Source organism: Nothoprocta perdicaria, unplaced genomic scaffold, assembly GCF_003342845.1.
Source record: "Nothoprocta perdicaria isolate Ctin4 unplaced genomic scaffold, notPer1 scaffold_34, whole genome shotgun sequence".
Classification (NCBI taxonomy): Eukaryota; Metazoa; Chordata; class Aves; order Tinamiformes; family Tinamidae; genus Nothoprocta; species Nothoprocta perdicaria.
The window spans coordinates 4,706,230-4,714,856 of NW_020455577.1; the positions used below are offsets into that span (position 1 = coordinate 4,706,230).

An 8,627-nucleotide genomic window follows, 5' to 3' on the forward strand; every position below is an offset into this window, starting at 1 on the left:
CTTACCTTCCCATAGGTATTCCCTGTACTTTTTATTGCAGCTTACATCAAGCTTCCTGAGCTCCACAAGACAGAGTGCTTAATAGACCCAGCAGACCTGGCTCCTCGTAAATGTGCTACCAGTAGTGCAGGTGGAGGTGGGCAGAAGGTCAGGAGCAAGAAACTGGGTGTGTGGAGAAGGATGAGGGAGCAGGAAGGTTTCTTTTCAATCCGAATGATTTCAGGTATAACACTTTCACAAATAGGCAAATCCAAACATCTAAAATGGTAGGGAATACCCATGTGGGAGCATCTATTGAGGGCAGGAGAAATAAGGGCCTTCGTAAGCCGTTATTGCAGCTAAACCTAATGTGTCTTCAAACTATAGATCCATATTGCCTTCTTGGGCCGTGATTAGCAGAATGCCAAGATAAGGACCGAGGTGGCTGTTGCAGAGCACTGAGTAAGTGCAGGATGTCCCCTATCGTAGAGTGATGGATAGCTGTCTAAGCTCTGTTTGTCTTTGACCTGCACTCTGCAGGGTTTAACTGCAGTTCATTGTTTACTGCATACTTTATGGAGAATAGTGTAAAAGGAAAAGCAATACATATGTCTTAAACTTTAATGGAAATGTTAAAAGATGCCCAAACCTCCATAAGCAGATTTTGCACTTTTTGTCCAGGTGCTTGGATCCATCTCTGGTCCAGCATTTCTTGACCACTTCAAGCAATGTTAAGGCTCATCAGTCGTCCTTGCTGAGCTTGCCTGATACTGCTCTTGAGCACGTATTCCCACAACAGACAGGCACCGACTCTGTCATATTTGTACAGCCCAGAAGAGCGGTAATTCAATGTCGCTTTGTATTTTATTGCATTATTTACCTGTTGTTGCTCAGGCCTTAACCATCCCCGTGTTTCAGCATTTCTTAATCAAATGGAAGAAAAAAGACCTACATACTAATGACATTCTAGCAGTGATTCATAAAAATAATCTCTTGTCAACTCCCACTTCCATCTGAGGTTCCCTGCAGTGGTATCTGTACCACATTTTGACATGGTATTTTTTTCATGTTGGTATTTGACACACAGGAGAGTTGTCTCCAAAGGAACTTCATTGCTGCTCCAGTCAGTGAGTGCTGCCTTCTTCTGTATTTATGTTTATTTAGCATGTAGTTGTGTCTCGTGGGACTGTGACAAGCTGCATTTGGGAATTTCTGAATTACCTTATTGGAGCTTCTGAAAAAGGCTATTCCCCCATGTGCAACGCGTGTTTAGTTGACTCCTACCGTGCTCCATAGGCTCTGTGAGACAAGAAGGCAACTCAATGAAACAAAAAGATTCAGATTTCTCACTCACCCCATAGGATGGTGGAAGAACACTGTCACTGTCACTGTCATTCTGAAATTTCAGGTTGCAATTCAGCCCAAGTTTCTATCTGGCCGTGGCCAAACCGAGTACCTCATTGCCTGTGTTCTTAAAAGAATATAAAATCCTAGAGATGAGCTGCAGAAAAAGTCTATTAATGAGTATGAGTCATTCTTATTATGCAAATAAAAGCCACATAAGGGGCTAAATAGAGGATATTCCTCCAGTAAATATTAATCGAAATGGTTTCTTTTATTTCTTATTATGGCAAATGCGTAATTAGACTCCAAGAGTAGAGAAAGCAGCTTCCTGTCTGCTCAGGTTTCTTGTTTTGTTCTTGTTGCCTATTATAGTTTCAAAGGTTCCTCAGAAGGTCTGAGATAAGGTTTATGTGTAAGTGGTTCTGTCGGGTAGTAATTCTTATCAAATTGTCTTGCATTTACAGATTAATCCTGATAATGCTGCTGTGAGCCTATTGCTTGAAATTTCGTGGTGGTCCAGGGGACCTAGCCACCTGAAGCTAGGTGATTTAAACCATAATTGGGCTCCTTATCGAAAATGGCTGGATTTTCAGTGTGTTTAGCACCCACAGCTCCTGGTAAATTAAACTTCATTAGCTTATCAAAAGCCACAGTGGGAACATCAGTCCCAGTAATAGAACTAAGGGATCCCTGCCAGCCAATCTTGCGTTCAGACTAGTGATCTCTATTACAGCGAAGCCCGTTACGGGGAGGAAAAGTTCAGGAGATGCAATAGAGATCTTAAGCATAAATAATGGAGAGAAAATGAAATTCTGGCCTCACTGAAGTCAATGGACATATTGGTACGAAATTCAGCTGGGATTTCATTTGACCCCTGGGGCCCTCTTCCCCATTTGCAGTAGGCATTGACATCTCTTTGGGAGTGAGCAGGGCTTGCTAAGTATAAAAATACTCTTTAATTTACTAGAAGAAGGATGTGAAGTAACCTTAGAAGAGCGTGAGGTCCTTGTAAGGCAGATTGAATAGGATAAGGGAATAGTATTACTGTTTTCTGTGGGAAGTTTACTGGTTAAAGTAATTATCTGCCTACCACAGGACAGCATTCCTCTCCAGAGAAAAAGATGGAGCAGCAGCAGCAAAATATGAGAGATGCACAGGAATAGTGTACAGTAGGAACTGGAAAATAAGCTTGCAATATCGCGGAAGAGAGTTTAAAAAAAATCAACTTGAAGTATTTTTATTTTATCAGGAAACAGAAAGCGAGAAATTAGGATGATCTGAACACATTTTGTAAAGGGCAATGGTAATAGAATACAGTAGGGATGATTCATGAATGTTACTCTTATTTATAATATTCAAGGTAATGAGGAATTGTCGGAAGTATGCACGCTGTTGGAAGAAATATCATTAGTATTGGAGGTAGAATATCCGACGATTAAATTTATAGAACATTCATACATTGTGCTTTTCTTTTAATATCGCTAATCGTAGATCTTTTGAACAAATGCGATTAGTTGGGCTATACATTACATATTTAAATCACCACAACTCTGCTATTTCATAGTAACTAAGAGCTCTGGGCAATAATAAAATGTGAGTAATGACCCTTTTCATTTCAACACTGTAAGCAAGAGTTAGAAACGCTCCCTCTTTATGAGAAAATTGTGATTGGTGGAATGAGTAAGTGGTAATTGCTCGGCATTAAGTAAACAAAGGAAACTATCATATATTAATGTACTCTCGGTTTCATTACCGTTCAGTCAGATATTCTAATCAACTGTGACAGGAACTGAATGAATTGGCTGCACCCAAAGGTGCTGTTTATTAATTTATCTTAACAAATAATGATGGTGTGTCAAAGTAAATTATGTTGCTTCATATGTTGCCTGTCTTTGTATTGAAACACCAGCAGCGAGAGAGATTTGTTCACTTGCCCTTTTCAAAATCAGAAGTGCTAAGCTATCCATGTGTTGTTAGGCTTTATGTTTCACTCTTCTTTCCCTCCAATTGAGATTAATCATAGGGTAACTAAGGATTCAGACAAACACACACACCCACACGTGTTTTCTCAGGCACCCTCCCAAACTCCTGTTTCCTTTTGCTACTGTGCTGGGGTAGCAAATTCCGGAGACATTACTTACTATCTATTTTATACAGTCGTAGTGCTTGGAAAATACTGCAGAGATCCTTCACTTTCAAGTGGAGCATACATATACATATATGTGTTTTGTCCAAGTTATTTTAGAAAGCATATATGTGTTTGTGTATAAATATATATTTATATGTAGGTATATATGTGTCTATGCACATGAATATTTGCATGCACAGGTGTATTCCTAACCTGAGAAAAGTTTCTTGAAGCTAAGGGATTGCTGTCTATAAGGGTGGGCAAAAAGGACTCATCTCTTCTTATCTTTCGGAGCTAAATGTGAGTTTCCCAGGGCTTGAAAAGAATTTAGTGGAACGGACGGGAGTTTAACCTGGATCTCTTCACTTGATTCCAGCCATTGCTCCTCTCCAGTAATGTTTCTTAGTTTGGCTCCTGCAGTCTTCTGTACTAGTGGTGCCTTGCATAAAATATCTTCTGAAATCAAATGGCCAAATTTGAAGTTGATGGATGGAAAAACAATTCCATTGTGTTTGGCTTTATCGATCTTCTTGTAATAGAACTGATGCTAGATCTCCAATTAAAAGTTATCACAGTGGATGACCACTTCCTTGCCTAGGCTTTAAAATTTGTTAGTGTAAACTTTGAATTACTTCATTTGCATTAAGTGGGAATGAAATTTCACCGGGCATAGACAAGATCTTTCTAACAGATTAAATGAGAGGAAAAGAAATATTTCTGTATAATGCGACACATTGCCTTCAGTTTTCCAAACAAAATCCAATTTACTGAGCGATGGAAAAAAAATAGTTTGTGGGATTGTCCTTAAAAAAAAATCAGAAGGAAAAAAAAAAAAGCTTTAATAACTATTTTGCAATTCACAGAGAGTGTTATAGGATATTTGTGCAATACATACAAATAACAGGTAGCTGGGAAGGGGTTTCTTTGAATAACTTAAATGTTCCCTGTAATAGCATTTATGGAGTTAAAAATAAGCAGACTACTCAACAAATATTTACAAAGCAAGTGTACAGTCTGCAGCGTTGGAAAGGAAAATGCCACGGGATGGTGTGAGCGAGCCCAGCTCTCCTGCTGCCCAGAGCTAGCAGTGCGATCTGCAGAAACTTTGCACCGATGCCAGAATCCCCAGGTGCTGAGTTCCCCCTCCTGAGCTCTCAGAGGGGCTGCTCTCCTCCAAATAGATCTGCAGATTGTATCTGGAGCCGGGACCTATTCCTCATACGCATCTCTGTAATACATCTCTTTGTGGACGAGGGGATTTACTTCAATTGTATGGGGAAAACTGTTGGTGCAGGCGAGTTTCATGTGGATAATCCACTGCTGAGCAGTTCTCATAATGAGCATCTTTGCTAGAGGGACATAAATTATGAAATAGATCTGAGAAATATTAACGGATATCTGAACATGTTGATACTTCATAGCATGTGATTAAAAACTTCCTATCTTTACTGTGGAAGCTGTACAACCTGCAGAAAGAAAGATTGCTGTGTTTTTTTCTTTCACCCTATATACATATAACATACAGAGGCTGGAAAATTACCCTACTGAGAATTACATTTCTCAGAAGAAAGAGTTTCAGCTTTCAGTGAATTGTAAAGTGTGTAGGAAATCATGACGATGGCATTTTGGCTATAGAGAGAGGAAAGCAGTGGAGCACAATAATACAGTTGCTTGAACCAGCTTAATAGGCCTGTGCTATTTCTTCCTGTTTAATATTTCAGATATATTATTTAGCCTTTCAGTCAGTGGACTTAATACCAGAATTTCCCTAAAGACTCAACAGGAACTCCATATGTAAGGACAAAAAAAAAAAAAATCAGTGAAATTCTTTTTAGTTTTTTTCTTTCTTTTCAGATTTCTAACTGTAAAATTGGGTTGTAAAAGCAGGAGATTGGAACCACTAGGAAAATCAGAAATGCTGATGAAGAATGACACAAATGTCCTTGTTTACTGTGCTTCAACATCCTCCTCTCTATTGACCCAGTTTAATGGATAGCTGCTCCAAATAGCATCTCATGTCTAAAGTCACCCAGTTTGAAAGTTCCTGTCCTTTTATTTACAGTTTAAAATCAGGGATATGCGGACAGTCTGTCTGAGGTGAGCTGATTTGGTGTGATGAGAGGGAACATTTTTAATTAATTACAGTTTAATTGATTGCATTTGTGCTTTTAGATGTGAAAATTATTGAGGCTTAGGATGAAATTTGGGAATTAATAACACCTGGATTATTTTGCTGCATCTGTGATTTCTGACAATTCATCACTTCTTCAGCTGTGACGAGGTAAGTTTACCTCCATAAATCCTCATCTCTCTAACTAGATCATAAATCTTTCAAGAGTTATAAACTTCTATAATACATTTTGGTCACCATGAAGTATGCCTTATTTATGTAGATCTATTTATATTCATTAAAAGTTTGATGTATATTATATGATTTTGCCAGAATTAAGTGGAACCACTTGCATGTACAAGATAGACATCCATACCTTTTTTTTTTTTTTATCAGAGAAAACTTGGCAATGAATTTTAAGACCTTCTAAAATCTGAAAGAATATTTACTATATTATGTTTTTGTAAGAAATCTTAATCTTAGCTCATGAGAACAAAACCTACAGCATGAGGTTTTCTCTTAGAAGGACAGAGACGCTCTCAATTTCTCAACCCTTTGGCTATTATCACCACCTTATTTATACTAGCTTGTCTCTCAAAAAATTGTAACTACATTTATAATGTATTTGAACCAAGTCTATTCATTATGCAGCTCTCGAGATTGAATGTTGCTGCTTAACATTTCTGACAGGTCAACTGAAAAGAAGCTCATCAGTACTACGTGCTCAAGTTCATATACTCTACCTGACACATATGAGATCAGACCAGATGATGACTCTTTCCACTTAAAATTCCTCTGTGGGAGGAATTTCATCCAGTGAACTGTTAAGAGCGCTGGAAGGAACATATGGAAGGCTTACTTATCTCCTAGACCATCTGCACGCTACAAATAATGTTAGGTATTGTCCCTTGAGAATGTAATAAAGAAAGAGAATGGGCCAAGGTTTCCTTCCATAGGCCCACGTAACATGTCCATCAGCATCGGGTGTGATGAGCGTTATGTGTAACTGCTGTGAGACAGCCCTACTGTGTCATGACTAGAAAACTGCTCCTGTATTTCAATTTTAATTGAGCTTTCAATATATGAATTCCATGGACACGTGTCTGATGCTAATAACTATCAAACACATGTTCAGATTGAATGACCAAGTCAATTATTTCCTCAAAGGTAGTTATTAGGGCTGTACTGGAGCATACCAATAGCAAAGGAAACTCGCTCATGAATATGCCACTTGTTTCCAGATTAATTTCTCTCAACCTTAGCAGCATGTTTTGTGTTAAATAATTATTCCTGCATTTGAGGCGTTCTTGTAGTACCACAGCAAATGAGCAGAAATGAAGAGTTACAGCACTCAGTGTTTGCGGAATAAATGAGCTTGCACTTGCAATGTCATCTGAGTCTGTGAGGTGCTCTCAAACATTGCCAATCCTGCTTAATTAGGTAGCGGCTGCTGGAGCCTTCCTGCACAAGAGGGTGTTAGTGGCTCAGCACAGGTAGTATTTCTCCCAGGCAGTATTTTCCAGTACCAGCTACATAATTCCGTATTGCCTTTATGTCTTGCTGGACAACAAAGCTTAGAATTTTTTGCAACACTTCGCAAAAATAACATTTTGCAAAAATGTATTTATCTTTATTTTTCGCAAGTGTTGAACATTCTTGGTTCCCATTACAGGGAACTTAGGCATACACTACTGTTTAAGTGATTCACTTTGCTGTCATTCACCTTTTTAATGAGCTGCAAACCAAAACACTTGGCTGGGGGGGAAACAGGTCTCCCTTAATGCATATTCCTAATTACATGTAGCAACATAGTCACATTCCCCAATACATGCATACGTATTCTCAATAGATCAGGTATGTGAAAGCAAACTGTGCAGTCTGCAGAAACGCCATATATTGCCCAGGGTAATTGAACAAAATTTGTCTCCTTGAAATGATTTGTCTTTTGATGATAATGTATTTTCTTAATGCCCTTAATCTGCATGTTATCAGAACCCTTGACTTTTTTCCCTTCTTCCCACTGTATTAATGCCTTTTATTGCAGCCCTTTCACTGGTTAATGCCATAAACTACAATACCAAAGGATGACTCCAAAGGGAAACAAAGAACTCTTCCCAAAGAAGATGAATGCAGTACCACTTCTGCTAATCCTAATTTACTTAGAATTTACTGACGATACTTCTGTCACCTCATCCATCACGGGCAGACACTGGAGCGGGAGAGGAGTAAGCAATTAAAAACCTGTTCTTCATCTCAGGTATTTTGTGATTTCGCATTCAGTTAGGCTCCATTGACTGCTTTGCTCTTCTTGCCAACTGCAAAATAATTTGTCACTTCCCAAAGTTAGGATTGGCATCCCTGAAAGGACCGGCATGGGCAGCCACGGAGGATGGAGTGCAGTGTGGCATAGCCCATTGCAGTCCTCAGTACTGCAATCTCAGTCCACTGTGCTGAAGTAAAGCGGCTTTCCACCATAGAAAAGTGCTTTAGGACGCATCATTTAAAAGTAAAGCTTTTAACATACATCTTTGAGCAAGGATGGGGTTGACTTTGCAGATCCCAAAGTGCCGAGGGTGTTTCTGACCACAAATAAAAACAAAGAGGTACTATTTGCAATGCTATCTTTTTGTGGTTGTTGCTGTTTTTATCATAGAATCTAGAATATTGGTGGGTTAGGAGGCATGGTTAAAGCCACCCCACTCTGTTTCTCACTGCAGGTGCAGCCTGTGAGGTGCTACCAGTCACAGGTGTGATGAGTTTGCTGTCCACAGTGCAGCTGGGCCACTGGTTGGGTTCATTTCCCTCGGCTGGAGCAAAAGGGAGCCTTTTCCATGCTGCTCCCGTGGTGCTTTTGGGATTTCTGGATTGGCTTCAGCTTCTGCTTGGTGTCTGCTGCGGAGCCCCCGTCACTGCCATCTGCTCAGGTACGGGGAAGGGGGTCCACACATGCCTGGCCAAACTATGGGATTGTCAGGGATTCTCAGCCTGCTAAAGACTATTTGTGTGTGTGCTTTACATAGGCGTGTATGTTCATTTATAAAATATAAAGTGTGTTTTTGTATGTAT

The 8,627-nt window shown here is 39.5% G+C and overlaps 1 long non-coding RNA gene across 1 annotated transcript; it reads left to right on the forward strand.

Moving 5' to 3' along the window:
• Window positions 1–5,661: 5,661 nt before the first annotated feature.
• On the forward strand, window positions 5,662–7,793 carry LOC112951252. Its single transcript, XR_003250169.1, has 3 exons — window positions 5,662–5,732; window positions 6,252–6,459; window positions 7,606–7,793. It is a non-coding gene; the product is annotated as an uncharacterized LOC112951252 (long non-coding RNA).
• The last annotated feature ends 834 nt before the right edge of the window (window positions 7,794–8,627 follow it).